The sequence below is a fragment of the Protopterus annectens genome, chromosome 1.part1 (assembly GCF_019279795.1).
Source record: "Protopterus annectens isolate FY-2018-M chromosome 1.part1, PAN1.0, whole genome shotgun sequence".
Taxonomy (NCBI): Eukaryota; Metazoa; Chordata; order Ceratodontiformes; family Protopteridae; genus Protopterus; species Protopterus annectens.
The window spans coordinates 916,276,206-916,294,802 of NC_056726.1; positions in this window are offsets into that span (position 1 = coordinate 916,276,206).

The following is an 18,597-nucleotide window of genomic DNA, read 5'->3' on the forward strand; positions in this document are numbered from 1 at the left end:
AGGTTTAGTGCAACCTTCACCACCCTCTCACCCTCTAAAGGGCCCATAACCATACCAGAAGAATGTAGGGCCCTGTCAATCACTGACACACAGGTTAAAACAGTCCTATCCAAAGCCAAAAACACAGTTTCAATAGGACCAGACTGTGCCCAAGGCTGTGTCTTACAAGACCTCCAAAATGAACTAACCCTTCACCTAAACACACTGTTCAGACTCAGCCTCTCTACAGGCTACATACCCACAGAGTGGCGCACAGCAACAGTTATCCCACTCCACAAAGGTGGAGCCACAATGGACCCCAGGAACTCTCACCCTGTAAGTCTGACTAGCCTGGTGAGAAAGGCTATGGAATGCATCATCATGGAACTCATTAACAGAGATATTGGGAACCACCAAACCTTGGACCCTACCCAGTTTCGCTTTGTTAAAGGCAGATCAAGCCTCCTAAACCTGGTGGACTTCTTTGAGATGGTTACCGAGGCATTAGACAAGGGAATGCAGGTCCACACAGCCTACCTAGACCTCGCAAAGGCTTTCAACACTATTCCCCATTCTAGTATTATAGACAAGCTCACCAGCTTGAACATAAACCCCTATGTCACGAGATGGGTTGTCAACTGGCTCATGGATAGAACCCACTTGGTGAGAGTTGCAGGCTCTATGTCCAACTCTTAACCGGTTACAAGTAGCATCCCCCAGGGCTCAGTCCTAGGACCCCTACTGTTTGGTATATACTTCTCAGCGGTACAGGCAAGCATGGGAGGACTATGGCTGACCAAGTTCGCAAACGACTGTAATTGTTTCTCCGGTTGATACAGACACCCTCCAGATGGGTCTCACTGAGACGGATACCTGGTGTCAAAATCATGGCCTCAAGCTAAATGCCAAAAAGTGCATAGTCATCCACTTTGGAAAAAACAAAGTACCCGTGAACTGCCACATAGGTGGCAGTCCCCTAAATACAAAAAATGTAATAAGGGATCTGGGGACCCAAGTAGATAGTAATCTCTCCTTTGATAATCATATTGCCAAGGTGGTTAGAAAATCCTTCTATGTGGCCCATCTAATCACAAAAGGGTTCGCATCTAGAACAAAAGAGGTTATTGTGCCTCTCTACTCATCACTCATTAGACCCATCATAGAATACAAAGCCCCATTTGGGATGTACCTTCCAAAACACCTGCAACAGCTGGAAAGACCACAAAAGCACCTCACCTAGTGGATTACTGGCCTCAAATAGATGCCCTATGCAGCCCAACTCAAGAAACTCCAGCTGTACTCGGTTGCATACCGCTTCCTCAGTGGTGATATCTGCCTGACATACAAGGCCATGTCCAACCCAGAATTGATGGACATGCTCCACCTAAAAAAAGCAAATCCCAGAGAGCCACATACTCTAGAGATATAAACCTCAGCACAATGATAAATAGGACATGCTGAAGGGATAGATTCCTGTCCCAGAGACTCCCCATGCTTTGGAACAGGATTCCAATATACATTAGGCAGAGCCCCTCACTAGCACTCTTCAAGAGAAACCTTGACGGGTGGAAGGGAAACAGAAAATTTACCCCGGGGATCACTGCAGTGGCTCTGCTGGACAATGGCGCAGGGAACTAATGGCTCTGCTGACAGAGGCACAGGGAACTAATCTAAGGGGGTGGTCAAAGCCAACACATTCTGGCTAGGCTTATAAATGCGCTTGGGAAGATAGCCTAGTACTTACCTATGAACCTATGAACCTATGTACAAACATGCTTAAGAAGAAAACAAAATAATTGAATTAGTAAATATTAAGTCATAATAAATTACTTTATATATATATATATATATATATATATATATATATATATATATATATATATCATAATAAATTACTTTATCTATATATGTATATATATATATATATATATATATATATATATATATATATATATATATATATATATATATGGGTCCTCTTCACATGGTTGACATTTCACAAAGCTGAAAACCATATGGCCGAGACCATATGATCAACTTTTGAACTATCGACCATGCAGAACAGGCACTTCCGTACAGTGTGGAAGCTTCTATATCACTTCATCGAATACGTGAATATCGAATGTTCACATGAATAAATATTAACATAGTTGAAAACTGCATTGTGGGGGGCTGCGCCACCCACACCCCATGCTAAATATATATCCCTACTCCGAAATTGCACTATAGTGAGGAAAGAGCAAAAATCCTAATCTTCACCATACTACAAAAAAAAATTCATAAACTTCGAGTATGTGAATATTCATTCATGTGAGCATTCAATATTCATCTATTTGATGAAGTGATATAGACCCATGCAGAATGGAAAGATTTCCATCTTCCGCACTGTAGTGTGATCTCAGAGTTGGTATATTTAAGTTCCGGGGGTGGGTGGTTAATGGTAAAATCCTCAAAGGCGATACTGTGTCGTATGCAGAAAAGGTTAACCGGAGGTGTACGAGGGGGCAGCGGGTGAAGTGGAAAGAAACACAACCACATGTAGAAACAGCTGCAAGACAAGCAGACAGGACATAGTGTAGAACACAATCCCACAAACATATGAATATGGAAATGTGCGATACAAATGTATAGATATGTCACCATCACATACCCACAGATGGGTCCTGATGGAACTGGCCATAACAAATGCAACACACCTGGATGCATAATGGCCTACCCAGCATACCCTCCACACCACACAACCCGCCTCCATACCAAAACGTTCACCAAATCCAGCCGTACTTGATCCACTGGTTCGTTGCAGACACAGCTACACACAGTGACTCCTATGTATATGTAGTAGGTATTGTCACTCTAGGCAGTGTCAGGATTGGAAACCATGTATCCCCTGCATGTAAAACCCCCTGTACATTTTTGTAAAGCCACAAATATCTTCGGTATCTGACTTGTTTTGGTCTTGTCCAGTTTTTGGGATATCCCTCATGGGATAACCAACCTGTGTAAATTGTAGAATAGGTATGACGACATGATGTCCAATTGTGTAGATATCTGGACACAAGTCAGAACATGCAGTGGAGGTCCATGACACTGTCCAGCCCAAAGTGGGCATGCATAACCTACTACCCAGGATAAAACACCTTCCCGTGACGCATGTGTCCTGACACGAATAGGAGGGAGAATATAATGCACACATTCGCATAGTGGCAAACGGCATGAAGGAGAGGAAGACACTGACGTAAACAGGTTAACCCTGATCAAGTGTGAGGGACACTGACTGTGTGCAGGCATGACCGACCATACCTGTCAACCTGTGTGAGCAAGATATCTGGACAGAGCCGTGAATACAAGTGAGACAAAGGTCCAAAAACAGGGACAGTTTGTAAAGATAGCTCTTAGAAATATAGAAATATGATAGAATAACAGTTTGCACATTGGCATTAATGTCCGAAGTATGAAGTCTGAAACCCAACTGTGTGTCAGCACATTCCGACTGCAGTCTTTAATGATGAGCTACTGCTGTGCCAGAACACAACAGTGTATTACAGAGGTCCGTACCATATGACTCAACTGTCCAGATATTCGCAGAATGACCAGAGGTTTGCCTCATATTGTTGTTGTGTGCCTCCGACAATCTGCACCAGTCTGGTAAATAGCTGAGGATTGACATCACTAAATAATGAGAAATATCTTGAGTTTAAGACTCCACATCCTTCAGAAAAGTCATGCTAATGCAAAACCTAGTATTCTATCAATGTTCTAAGCTTGCAAGAGCAATAGTTAAAATGTGTCCCTATTTGTCCCCCCATCATGTAGGTTTTGCGCAGATTTGGTGCTCTAAGAGGTTGAGAAGTATGGTCTGTACATATGAAACAACGTAAAAGAACAAAAAGCAATCACCACTGGTAAGAATATAGTTCACAGCTGAAGAATCACCGAAACCAGGACCCAAAATTCAACAATCCAAAGTTTAATACGATCTCCACAGTACACAGGAAGACTTCAATACGAAATACACAGTCCACAATAAATCGAGCGCTTTCACCCGGGCTCTCCCAGGCTTTTTCAAGATGGTCCGTACAGATTTACAGTAACAACCCTTCACATTTGTGTAATGTACAACTGCATACCTGTAGTCACTTCATGTCCAAAATAATAATCCCTGTATGACTGAATACAGGTAATAGTCAAAGGTGAATGGAAACACCCCTCACCATGGAGTATGGACTGTAAAAACCCCACCCATAATATGTATTGCCAACAGAATAAGCTGCTGACAGGTGCCCAAACATCTGTGTCTATAAACACAGGTAAAAGTTCATAATAGGGAGAAACTCTATGTCCATATGCTTCATCTGACATTTGAACTCAGCCAGGGAAGTTCCGTTCACCAGGCGGACAAGCCTAAACCCAGATCACTACATGAACACCCTGACAATCAAAGACCTGTATGTGCCAGGACTATATGCCTTGGTGTTCTGCATATCCTTGGAGTGATTAACAATGCAGCTGGGGTCCACAGCAGTAGGCAATAGGGAATGTGTAATATGTAGTACCGCGTTTTTCCCAGTAGGAGAATGGATGCCTGTGTTGTAGGTGAAGCAGTGAGGCGTATGTTGATAAATACTATGGGTATGCATATCAATGAGGCAGAACACCAATAGAATAGTGGTTCCGGCATCCGGCCAATGTGAATGCAGTCCCGGTTGACCTACGACCACTGCACATATAACTTTAAAGTGTAATGAATGCGTTTGTGCTGTACACACATTTAAATATGTAAAGGTGAACGTGTGTTTTGCATTAGTCCATAAACAGATATGTAACTGTTACAGTCAGAATTATGAAAGGCCACGTAAGCACAAATATCTATTAAACATATGTAACCCACAATAAGAATATGTCAGTGCACCTGCGCATGTGTAATCCACTCACAGCATAGCAAATGAATGCTGTTTTCTCCACATTATATATACATGGCTCATACCTGTTAACCCCGTAAAGTACGAAACCGGACAAAGCCATGAAAACAACTGGTACAAATAGGGACAATCCCCAGATATTGCCCTAACAAACATAGAAAGTGGATAGATTAACAGGTGTGTCACTAGCATGGATTCTCTGAAGGGTATGAAGTCGTAACCTGAAATGCTTGTCATTATTTACCAATGTCAGTCTTTAATGATATACCACTAAATTGCCAGATAGACACAAGGTTATGAAAAACAGACCAAAGATAAGAGGCAAACAGCTGTACATGCAACGAAAATCTGTACAGTTGAAAGGTATGATATGGATATATATATATATATATATATATATATATATATATATATATATACACATATATCCACAGACTTAAACCAAAGCAAATTATGAAATGAGGAATGTACAGACATATGTATATATGTACATATATATATATATATATATATATATATATATATATATATATATATATATATATATATATATATATCTATCTATATATCTATCTATATATATATATATATATATATATACACACACACACACACACACACACACACACACGATACATTAATAGATATATACACAACAAACATATGTCCCTGTACATATAACACATGTACATAAATAGGTCACGGTATAGCTATTATGGATAGACAGACAGACATGCATGAAAGGTGAATACACTGCTGCTTTCCAAACCATTGCCCGGAAAGTACCAGTGTGACAGGGCCTGCAAGTTCTACGTTAAACATGAATATAGGTGTCCTTTGCAGGACCCCAAAAATTGATCCCGTACGAAGTGTGAACCATCATCGATGCAAAAGACGTCACAGCTGCAACTACGATATAGCTGTACATGCAACAGTAACAGGTGCAAGGGTAATAACACATGGGTCGATAGAATGTATGACGTACGACCTGATATCCGGAGAGTGGGGAGTGCTTAGAAGTGTCTTCACACTTTATTATCGCTCACATTAAACATGTCTAATGGGTACTGTGGAGGGGTGTCAGGTATGGGAATCATGGGTATGCAGAAATGGGCCTAGGTGTTGGTTGGCAAAGACCTATTAGGTACGCCCCATGGGAGTGATCAATATACCTATGTGGGTATAGCACACGCCTATATTCTCCAAAAAGGTGCAACCCATCTACTGGATATTGTGTAAACCATTGGGGGAAGACGTAGCGACCTATATCAGTGTCATGTAGGCGATTATCATGGATGGACATGCATACGACCAAGATGGTAACCATACCTGCCAAACTTTCAGAATAAGACAGCTGGACTAAGGCATAGTACATGAAATACAAATAGGGACTATATTAAATATAACCCAAAACGAAGAGATGGAAAGCGAACAATAAGCACCAAAACCAAATAAGGGCCCAGACCGAGAATGCAGACTGATATGAAATATTTAATGTTGCAATGCTTGACACACAAGGTTTACGCTAACAAACTAATGCTTTCTGATGAAGATTTTCGAAAACGTACTTACTGTGTATTATGTCAAGCATTGCAACATTAAATATTCTCCACTAGCGAACTATATTAAATATACCCCAGACAAAGTCAGAACATTGATAGAATAATGGCGTAATCAGGAATATGAATGTTATGAGGGTTAGTAATCATGAAATAGAAATGTCAGTCATTATTACCTAACCTCACAGTCCATCATGCTTTGCCAGCAATCCACCAGAAAGGCACATTATTATGACAAATGTAACAAAATCATAGGTCAAACCTCGGGACATTTACCCATAATGTGTACAGGTGAGAGGTTTGAAGATAACCCATCCTAAATAAATGTACAGAATTAGTGATACTAGGTGGACAGGTGAGAAGAAAGATGTCACGACAAATGACAAAACATGTACAAGTCAAATGCATGTACTTCAACAAATGTGAATGACAATGTATGCCCTGTGAAAGTCAATGTGGAAGGTTAATAGACTCAAAAGACATGTGTCCCTCAGGGTGTCATGCCGTGTCACTGATACAGTGTTCAGTCCCCCATACTCGTACGTGAACTCTGCCACTGACGGAAAGTGCAAATACCGGCGTACACATAAGGTACATGATAGAATAATTAGTATGGATAAGCACCTCTTGGCCTGTGTGAGGGAAACAATCCTCTGGGTGTGTGTGTCCTGCAATAGGAATGTAATGGCATCTGGCCTGTGATGGCGCCATATATTGTGTGTATTGGTGTAAGAAAATTGATATCCTGTATCAGAAACATACCTCGCAACTGTACAGATTCTCGCAGAATGTGCAGATGTTTGCCTCATATGTTTGGTGTGTTCCTCTTACAATCTGTACCTGTCTGGCAAATACCTGAAAAGTGAAGTAATTAAATAATGACAAACATTTGAGTTTAAGACCCCAAATCCTTCAGAAAAGTCATACTAATGCAAAACCTATTATACTGTCAACTATCTACATTTGTAAGAGCAATATTTAAAATCTGCCCCTATTTGTCCCCCCATCATGTTAGGCTTTGTACAGATGTTTTGCTCTAGGAAGTTGAGAGGTATGATCAGAAACAGATACAAGTCTGAGGAAACAGCATTATCGACTGCAAGATAACTCAGGAGGTATGAAAAGCGCTGCAGTAGGAAGTTCAGTATTGGCCGCAGGTATGTGCTGACATGTCAAATGACACAGCAGTCTACATGAAGTACCTATAGGGCTGTCACCTTTACCAATGATGATAGTGGGACATACCCACAGCCATGCATACACCACAAATAGACAAAGCACACAGCAAAGCCTAGGCCATGATACACGATGCCTCCGGCGTGTATGGATTGAGTGAGAGTACAGTAAGGAAAGATGATTGCCAGGCTACTCAGCAAACACCCGTAGGGGCATGCAAGACCGCCCGTAACACGAACATTGCACGGACAATGTTGGGATTTGCAACATACTCCATTTGTATGTGAAAGCTATGCAAATGATGTAAATACACGATACATGAAACAGTAAGCTGTCCATGCAAGAGCAGAGTTATGTGCAGAAATGTACCCGGATGTTAGGCGACTAATGTTCTGCACATTGCTAAACGGAGCAATGGCAGCTGCAAATACAGTATGAATACAGTTGAAGAAGCATGCCAGTGTACAAGTCCAAGGCCAGTGGCATCTTTGTCCATTGGATATCAATAAAACAGTAGTTTTCCTCCCCCGATCTCCGGTGTGAAAGCGTAGTGCAGCGCCACGAGAACACGCTGCACTTCAAAACAAGTCAAATATGTATAATATACATCCAAAATGTAGGTTTAGTTAAATATTAGTAGACCATGCAGATGAATGGCAAGTTGGATACAACATGGCTACTGCGTACTGGTTGTTATGTGTGGAAGCGCTCTGTCAGAGATGTAATGAAACATTTGTAGGCAATCTGATGTAAGTGAGGCTGAGGATAGTGAACAACAACATGTCATGCCATATGGGCCAAGCCTCTACAGTGTAGCGCAGAATAAGGGGACTATTAGAGTAGAAGATAGGTGACAACATGAGTGTACATGTATAAAACACTGTAATCTCACCGGAGCAGTGTCACATGTTTGCTGTCAGTACTCAGTGGAAGAGGCGTGTTATGAGCTATCCTAGGGAAAGTCAGGAGACTGACGTATGCCATGGATACCACCGATGTGACCTGCAAACCTGCCCACAGTGTGTCTGCGCACGCCAGTAAGCCAGTAGCATGCGTGTTAGCATGTGGAAGTAAGCTAGTCTACAAATGGTGAAGCCCGTGTAATGTCGTGTATGCCAGTGTATGCGTTTGTAAGCATGTATTCATGAGTAAAAAGAACAAAGGTGGGGAAGCTGCAACCATGACAAAGAAAAAGAACAAGCCGCTTCCAAGCCAATAACTAGTCCCCGAGTATCCAGTAAACCATATAGAGCAAACAGTGGTAAACAAAATGTTGAAATCCACGAGACGCAAACAGTTACCACACTTTATTAAAATCCACACATATCAGTCAAGTGTTTTCGTCAAAATGACTTCATCAGAACAAATCAAAAACAATCAACACATTCCTTATATACCCTTGATTGACAATTGTTAAATACCAAACTGGCGTTGAAATAACAGTAATCTAATATCACTAACACGTGTATTGTAAAACAGTTAAAAACCACTAACCAAATTGTATATGTTTGAAAAAATTGTGTGTGTTTAAAAATGTAAGTAAGTAGAATTTTTTTTTTATTTTATTTTATTTTATTAGCTCTATATCTAAGCTCGGGTTTGATACTAATGGCATCATTAATGCCAGGAAACTCACAGGCATTTAACTTAAGTTGCCATCTAGTTTCTGCCCTGAGCAACTTGTTGGTCCAATCCCCCCCTCTGATATCTTTGTTCACTATTTCTAAAATACCAAATTTGAAACTATGAGTGGGGTTAATCTTGATATGTTTAAATAAAGCATTTTTTTTCATCCATTCTCAATGGTTTAACCTCAGTAAACAATACCTGTTGTGGTACAGGAACCTGTAACCAAAGCAACCTTGAATGCAAAGGGACCTAACTTCACCTTAAGAGTGTCTAAAATATATGTACAATATTCACAAGCCCTACATTTGTGTGTACCTTCTTTTCTCCTTCTACCTGGTACAACATTTTCCAAAATATTTTTCAAATTTTTATTGACTCTGTAGATGAATAAGGGTTCTGAACCTATTACTGCCAAAACCTCCTTGTTCCCCTTAAACATAACCCAATTGTTCTTAATGATCTTTTTTACTTCTTCTGATGTTTCTCCATAAGTTAAGACCATAGCCTAGGTGAAATCTTATCACAACCTCACTTGATCCTAGCAGGGTTTATATCTATGTTCCATTCACCCATCACTTGGTTTTTAATATCTTCCAGAAAATCAAAAGGATATCCCCTATTGAGAAACATTGCCATCACTAATTTGGTTTCCTCTTCTGCATATTCCATCTTGGAGCACATACTTACTTTACTCGGATGTTCAGGTAGTCATTGGAAAAGGTAGGCTTCCTATATTATGAGGCTCCTTAATAAGTTTAACTTATTACCATTACCAGTGAATGTGAAATAATCCCATGCTTGGTTAATATACTCCAGAAAAGGTTCGAATGAATTTTCATCTTTCCATAAAATGAACAAGTCATCAAGGTACCTGAAATACAAGTGCCAGTGGTTTTGGCTACCCCATTAGCTTGTCTGTAGAACTCCCCTTGGAATGTAAAAAAATTATTCTTTAGTACGACCTCCATAGGTTCTACTAAAAAATTGATTGTACTCCCACTTAGGTTAGATTGTGTCACAAGGATGTCATTAAAAAATTCCAAACCTGTGTCATGAGGAATTGAAGTAAAGAGGTCGACTACATCAACTACTGAAAAGTATACCTCGTTGTTGAAAAAATAGTTCTTCACTTTCCTTAGGAAGTCCCAAGAATCAATTAGTATGTGTTGAATAGGTACCAAGGCCTGTCTGACAATACGATCAATATAAATACCAATAGTGTAGGTGATACTATTGTTGGCTGATACAATGAGCCTAATCCTTTATGTCTTCCAAATACTATAGGTATAACTGGATATTCAATATGAAGAAAATTATATTATTTTTCATCAATAACCCCTTGCAATAGGGAGTCTTCTAACAAGAACTTTATTTTAAATTAATTTCATTTCTAGAAGCTATCTCATATTTAGAACTATTATTCAACATAATTGTATCTATTGATGTTATGCAACCACCTCAAATTAACAATGCAGAAATACTTATTTCCAAGCTTCAGATTAACAGCAATAAATTTATCTATATAATTTGTATGTATATTCCCCCAGTAAATAATATAGATACTCTCGAAGCCACCCTTCACTGGATATCAACTCATTTCCCTCAAGAGACCTTAGTTCTCGGAGACTTTAATATAGATTGGACTACCTGTTCCCCTTTTGCTCCTTCTACACACATTAACCTTTACTCTTTCAAGCAAATTATTAATACTCCTACCAGGATAGGCAAATCTAACCAGAAAGACAGTATACTTGACTGGGTGCTAATTAATAGTCATCCTGACCTTTATGCATCTGGCACCCTCCCTGATAGCCTAAGTGACCACCATCTCACCTACATAATTAAGCATAAAATAGCCATTCCTAAGCAACTCACACTCAGAGCTGTTAGAAATAAAAAGAAATTTGACTTAACCAAATTTCAACTAGAATTAAATTCCTGTAACTGGACAATACTAAAATATCTACCCTTAGATGAAGCAGTGCTATACTTTAACAAAAAATTCCTAGAAATTCTCAATTTTCATGCTCCCATTCGTTCAAAGAAAACCAAAACTGTAGATGTTCCTTGGCTTTCAAAAGAAACAAGGCAGAAAATTAATCTCAGAAATAAAGCTTGGTCTGTTTGGCGTACTACTAAACTCCCTCCGGACCAAATTAAATATAGACAACTTAGGAATGAAACTAAAAGACTAATATTACTAGATAAAAGACAATACTATTGTAAATTGCAAACTGAACACCAAAACTGTCCACAAAATTTCTGGGCTGGACTAAATCAACTTCTTCACCCTGGTTGTACTACTACCCCTGTCCCTGCTACACTCATTGATAAATCCCCTGACGAAGTCTCCAATAGCTTTAACCGCTTCTTCACTGAGACAATTCAATCTCTGACTCTCCCACATACAAAAATATTCCCCTATTTACCTTTCAACCTGTAGCAACTTCATTTATTTGTAAATTAATCAAAAAACTAAAACCCTCCACACTCTCAGCTGATCAACTCCCAGCTAAACATTTGCAAAAAACAGCTGAGGCTATTGCCTACCCAGTGTCAATCCTTATCAATCGCTCCTTAGCAGAGACCAAAATCCCCGAGATCTGGAAGATATCTTATGTAATTCCTCTCCACAAAGGAGGCACTTCCACAGAGCTCTCTAACTATAGGCCCATATCTATACTTTCCCCTCTAGCAAAGATAATGGAAAAATGTGCTCAGGAACAGTTCATGCAACACCTAATCATCAACCAACTATTGGCTGATACCCAACATGGTTTCAGACCTCTCCATAGTACTACCTCAGCCCTTCTTGTCTTCTCAAATACCATAAACACCTATCGAAATAATAATAATATCTCATCTGCACTATTTCTGGATCTGTCGAAAGCCTTCGATATGGTGGATCATAAACTTCTAATCAACACATTGCCTTCACTTGGTCTGGATACCATTGCCATACAATGGTTTAGTTCCTATCTATCTGGCAGAAAACAAGCAGTATTATGGCAGACCAAACTCTCTAAGTTACTACCCAATACATTGGGAGTCCCGCAAGGATCTATTTTAGGGCCATTGTTATTTTCTATCTTTATCAATGACTTGCATACAGTTATTCCTAATGCCAGTTGTATACAATATGAGCGACTAACGTTGATATGCTCTGGTACAACCCTTCAGAGTTACAATTATTAACCCAGTCTACTTTCAGCAAAATAGAAAACTGGCTCTCTAGTGGTAAACTGATACTTAATCCTAAAAAAACAAAAATGTTGTTGTTTCCACCGACTAAAAGGTCCTGCTCCATCAACTTTACTATCCAAGCTAAGGATGGGACTATAATTTCTCCGGACCTTTCGACAAAATTATTAGGGGTAACCATAGACAACAATCTAAAATTTGATATACACGTAAACCAAATGATTAAGACCATAAATAAGAAGCTAGGCTCGTTATATAGAATAAATAGCTTCTTGACCCCCCAAGCTAAAATCGCCATTGCCCAGACTCACCTTCTCTCATCACTCTTGTACTCGTCCCCCTTACTTCACAACATAAGTAAAACTGTCATGAACAAGCTCTCCAATTGCTACAATCATATAGCTAGGTTTGTTACTGGGTCACCATATAGGACCCATCATTGTACCAACTTAGCCAAGCTCAACTGGACTGAGCTACCGAACCTAATCTCTTACAACCTACTAGTCCTTACCCACAAAATTATATACAACCCCGAATACACTACTTCTCTCAAAATGCTGCTTCCCCTTTGTAACAACCCACGGCCATTAAGGTCATCCAAACGTCTCCTAATCCAAACATTCAAAACTAACAACTCTGCTGGTGACTCCCTTCTCACCAACTCTGCAGGGAAAATTTGGAACAAACTTCCCCATGATATTACCTCCATCTCCACTTTAAGTCAATTCAAAACTAAGCTAAAAACACACCTGGGTTCAATGCGAACTTGCCATTGCCTAAACCCGGGATAGTCTACTCTCTGCTTGACTAACAGCCTGAACACCTGAATTATCCTACATTTCCTTACTATCCTAATCTTACTTACATCTAAGATAAATTTGATGGAATAACTTATTGTGTTCTAATTTTATATGTACAATTTTACACTGTTATATAAATGTTTTTTGTTACATGTGCTGGAGCTTTTGTCCCCGGGCCTCCGCTGAAAATGGACATGTATCCAGTCAGATCCTCCCGGTCAACAAATGTAAAATAAAATAAAATAAATAAAATAAATAAATTTGGGATGTACCTTCCAAAACACCTGCAACAGCTGGAAAGACCACAAAAGCACCTCACCTAGTGGATTACTGGCCTCAAATAGATGCCCTATGCAGCCCAACTCAAGAAACTCCAGCTGTACTCGGTTGCATACCGCTTCCTCAGCGGTGATATCTGCCTGACATACAAGGCCATGTCCAACCCGGAATTGATGGACATGCTCCACCTAAAAAAAGCAAATCCCAGAGAGCCACATACTCTAGAGATATAAACCTCAGCACAACAATAAATAGGACATGCTGAAAGGATAGATTCCTGTCCCAGAGACTCCCCATGCTTTGGAACAGGATTCCAATATACATTAGGCAGAGCCCCTCACTAGCACTCTTCAAGAGAAACCTTGACGAGTGGAAGGGAAACAGAAAATTTACCCCGGGGATCACTGCAGTGGCTCTGCTGGACAATGGCGCAGGGAACTAATGGCTCTGCTGACAGAGGCACAGGGAACTAATCTAAGGGGGTGGTCAAAGCCAACACATTCTGGCTAGGCTTATAAATGCCCTTGGGCAGATAGCCTAGTACTTACCTATGAACCTATGTACAAACATGCTTAAGAAGAAAACAAAATAATTGAATTAGTAAATATTAAGTCATAATAAATTACTTTATATATATATATATATATATATATATATATATATATATATATATATAAATATATATATATATATATATCATAATAAATTACTTTATATATGTATGTGTATATATATATATATATATATATATATATATATATATATATATATAGGTCCTCTTCACATGGTTGACATTTCACAAAGCCGAAAACCATATGGCCGAGACCATATGATCGACTTTTGAAATATCGACCATGCAGAACGGGCACTTCCGTACAGTGTGGAAGCTTCTATATCACTTCATCGAATACGTGAATATCGAATGTTCACATGAATAAATATTAACATAGTTGAAAACTGTATTGTGGGGGGCTGCGCCACCCACACCCCATGCTAAATATATATCCCTACTCCGAAATTGCACTATAGTGAGGAAAAAGCAAAAATCCTAATCTTCACCGTACTACAAAAAAAAATTCATAAACTTCGAGTATGTGAATATTCATTCATGTGAGCATTCAATATTCATGTATTTGATGAAGTGATATAGACCCATGAGGAATGGAAAGATTTCCATCTTCCGCACTGTAGTGTGATCTCAGAGTTCGTATATTTAAGTTCCGGGGGTGTGTGGGAGGCGTAGCTCCCCATGGGGGTGCTGGGAGCTTACCCCCTTGCTAGCAATGTGAAGGTTAGTGATTTTTGTTTTTTTTCTTTTTTCTTTTACATGATTGACATTTCAAAAGTCAATCATATGGTCTCGGCCATATGGTCTTCTGCTTTTTGAAACGCTGATCATGTGTAGTAGACCCATATATGCAGTATATATATATATATATATATATATATATATATATATCTATATATATATATATGTACAAATTCAAGCAGATCATTCATTTGTTATTTTAAAACAATTCAGTTTACAGAGGTGACATTTTCTTGCTATACATCAAAAAGAGATAGAGCATTAAACCATGGATTTTAAAAGAAGTCTTTGGAAAAAAAATCCTGCTTTTCTTTATATTAATTTCCTGAAAGGTAATCTCTCAAAATGATGTTAGAAATTCTTCAAATGCTGGTGGGTGCAGTGTTTTCCAATTTCCTGTGATGCTTTTTCTTGCCACAGTTACAATTGTCCATAATAAATAGCAATTATCCATGTTCATTTCATTTTTATATTATATTAAATAATACTAGAGTTTTGTTTAAGGGGAAAAGACTTGCCCCAGGATTCATGAAGCTCGGCGCAAGGCCGGCATAAGGCTTGCGCCGGCTGTGCGGCGTACATATGGAGTAGTCGTGCCATATGCATATTAATGAAGACACGCAGGCGCCACAGCCACGTGCATAGGAAATGTGCGCGAGTGCACAGGGCGTAACGAAGTTGCGCATGGATGCGTGTCAATGTTGGCTGTCGATGAGCAACCTAAACTGCTGAATATTATATTCCACCTGCAATAGTAATCACACCTGTCCGTGGATACTGAAACGTATGCAAAGCATGCAAGATAGTCCCTGTGAACAGAAAATGAAGATGCAAACACAAATGCATGGTAGGGAATAACTGGTCTCTACCCTTGAACAAATGACATGAAAACCGTGTGCCCATAGTCCAACGTAGTGTTGATAGCTATACCATGTGGAAGTGAAACGTATCATATGTTAGATCGCTGCCAGTAGGTACGTCCAGCCCAATGGAGAGGGTCACCAGCTGACCCATAATGTGAGGGGGGGTACATAGCTGTGCAGAAGTGTCTATAACAAAATACATGAGGAAAAATGTAGATATATGTAGTGACCGTATGTCTGAATCATATCCCACAAGGCATGTAATAGTCACATACAAAAGGTATGTCCGTATTTCACATACCAAATCTGATAGGAAATAGCATATGCATGTAAACGAAACAGAAGGAGCATATAAACAATAACAATAAGGACACATGTAGGCCAAAAGGAACAGTATGATCCGTACCGTCGACTAAGATTACCACCTGTCCCACTTTGCGAGCGACAGCCCCTCTGTGGGCAGATGTGTCCTGACACAAACTTGTAAAAATGGCAAATGTCCAGAGAATATAGGACATAATTATTCCGTAGACGACATGTAATAGTTGCATTAAACATTTTTCACTGAACGTATATTACATAAATGTCATAAGAAACAGAATAAGACACCAAAATGCTAAAAGAATAAGCTTAGATATAGGCAAGAATTGTAAGTTCTATCTGCCGAACTGACCGTGGGTATGTGTCGGCCTGTAAAATATGCTGTGTTCACTGCAAATGTCACACTGTGGCCAATTGAAAAGGTGGAAACACAATCGTCGACTGTGGGGAGGCATTCTCCACAACAGTCGGACATGTGTAAGGAATAGCTTGGACATAGGAAAAGGTGCCATCTTACCAATGAGTACAACAGGCTGGCAAAATCCGGAAGTCAGCGGTATAATCCGAACGTGTATGTGACACAGTCGAACGGGTAGTACCCGAGTATACCAACCAAGTAATGAAAGTGAAGTATGGGCGTGTACCTATGTGCGTGAGGTATAGCCTGTGGAAAGCAAACATGGCAAGGTAGTCCACACAACCATAAAGGTACCTGACACATGTAGGGTAGTCAATGTGTTACTCTGGCTATGTCATCAGCCAACAACCAAAGTAGTGCTCTATGGGGTGTAATGAATTTGTGTGTGAGAGGTGGGTGGTTAATGGTAAAATCCTCAAAGGTGATACTGTGTCATATGCAGAAAAGGGGAACCGGAGGTGTACGAGGGGGCAGCGGGTGAAGTGGAAAGAAACACAACCACATGTAGAAACAGCTGCAAGACAAGCAGACAGGCCATAGTGTAGAACACAATCCCACAAACATATGAATATGGAAATGTGCGATACAAATGTATAGATATGTCACCGTCACATACCCACAGATGGGTCCTGATGGAACTGGCCATAACAAATGCAACACACCTGGATGCATAATGGCCTACCCAGCATACCCTCCACACCACACAACCCGCCTCCATACCAAAACGTTCACCAAATCCAGCCGTACTTGATCCACTGGTTCGTTGCAGACACAGCTACACACAGTGACTCCTATGCATATGTAGTAGGTATTGTCACTCTAGGCAGTGTCAGGATTGGAAACCATGTATCCCCTGCATGTAAAACCCCCTGTACATTTTCGTAAAGCCCCAAATATATTCGGTATCTGACTTGTTTTGGTCTTGTCCAGTTTTTGGGATATCCCTCATGGGATAACCAACCTGTGTAAATTGTAGAATGGGTATGACGACATGATGTCCAATTGTGTAGATATCTGGACACAAGTCAGAACATGCAGTGGAGGTCCATGACACTGTCCAGCCCAAAGTGGGCATGCATAACCTACTACCCAGGATAAAACACCTTCCCGTGACGCACGTGTCCCGACACGAATAGGAGGGAGAATACAATGCACACATTCGCATAGTGGCAAACGGCATGAGGGTGAGGAAGACACTGATGTAAACAGGTTAACCCTGATCAAGTGTGAGGGACACTGACTGTGTGCAGGCATGACCAACCATACCTGTCAACCTGTGTGAGCAAGATATCTGGACAGAGCCATAAATACAAGTGAGACAAAGGTCCAAAAACAGGGACAGTTTGTAAAGATAGCTCTTAGAAACATAGAAATATGATAGGATAACAGTTTGCACATTGGCATTAATGTCCGGGGTATGAAGTTTGAAACCCAACTGTGTGTCAGCACATTCCGACTGTAGTCTTTAATGATGAGCTACTGCTGTGCCAGAACACAACAGCGTATTACAGAGGTCCGTACCATACCACTCAACTGTCCAGATATTCGCAGAATGACCAGAAGTTTGCCTCATATTGTTGTTGTGTGCCTCTGACAATCTGCACCAGTCTGGTAAATAGCTGAGGATTGACATCACTAAATGATGAGAAATATCTTGAGTTTAAGACTCCACATCCTTCAGAAAAGTCATGCTAATGCAAAACCTAGTATTCTATCAACATTCTAAGCTTGCAAGAGCAATAGTTAAAATGTGTCCCTATTTGTCCCCCCATCATGTAGGTTTTGCGCAGATTTGGTGCTCTAAGAGGTTGAGAAGTATGGTCCGTACATATTTACAGTAACAACCCTTCACATTTGTGTAATGTACAACTGCATACCTGTAGTCACTTCATGTCCAAAATAATAGTCCCTGTATGACTGAATACAGGTAATAGTCAAATGTGAATGGAAACACCCCTCACCATGGAGTATGGACTGTAACAACCCCACCCATAATATGTATTGCCAACAGAATAAGCTGCTGACAGGTGCCCAAACATCTGTGTCTATAAACACAGGTAAAAATTCATAATAGGGAGAAACTCCCTGTCCATATGCTTCGTCTGACATTTGAACTCAGCCAGGGAAGTTCCGTTCACCAGGCG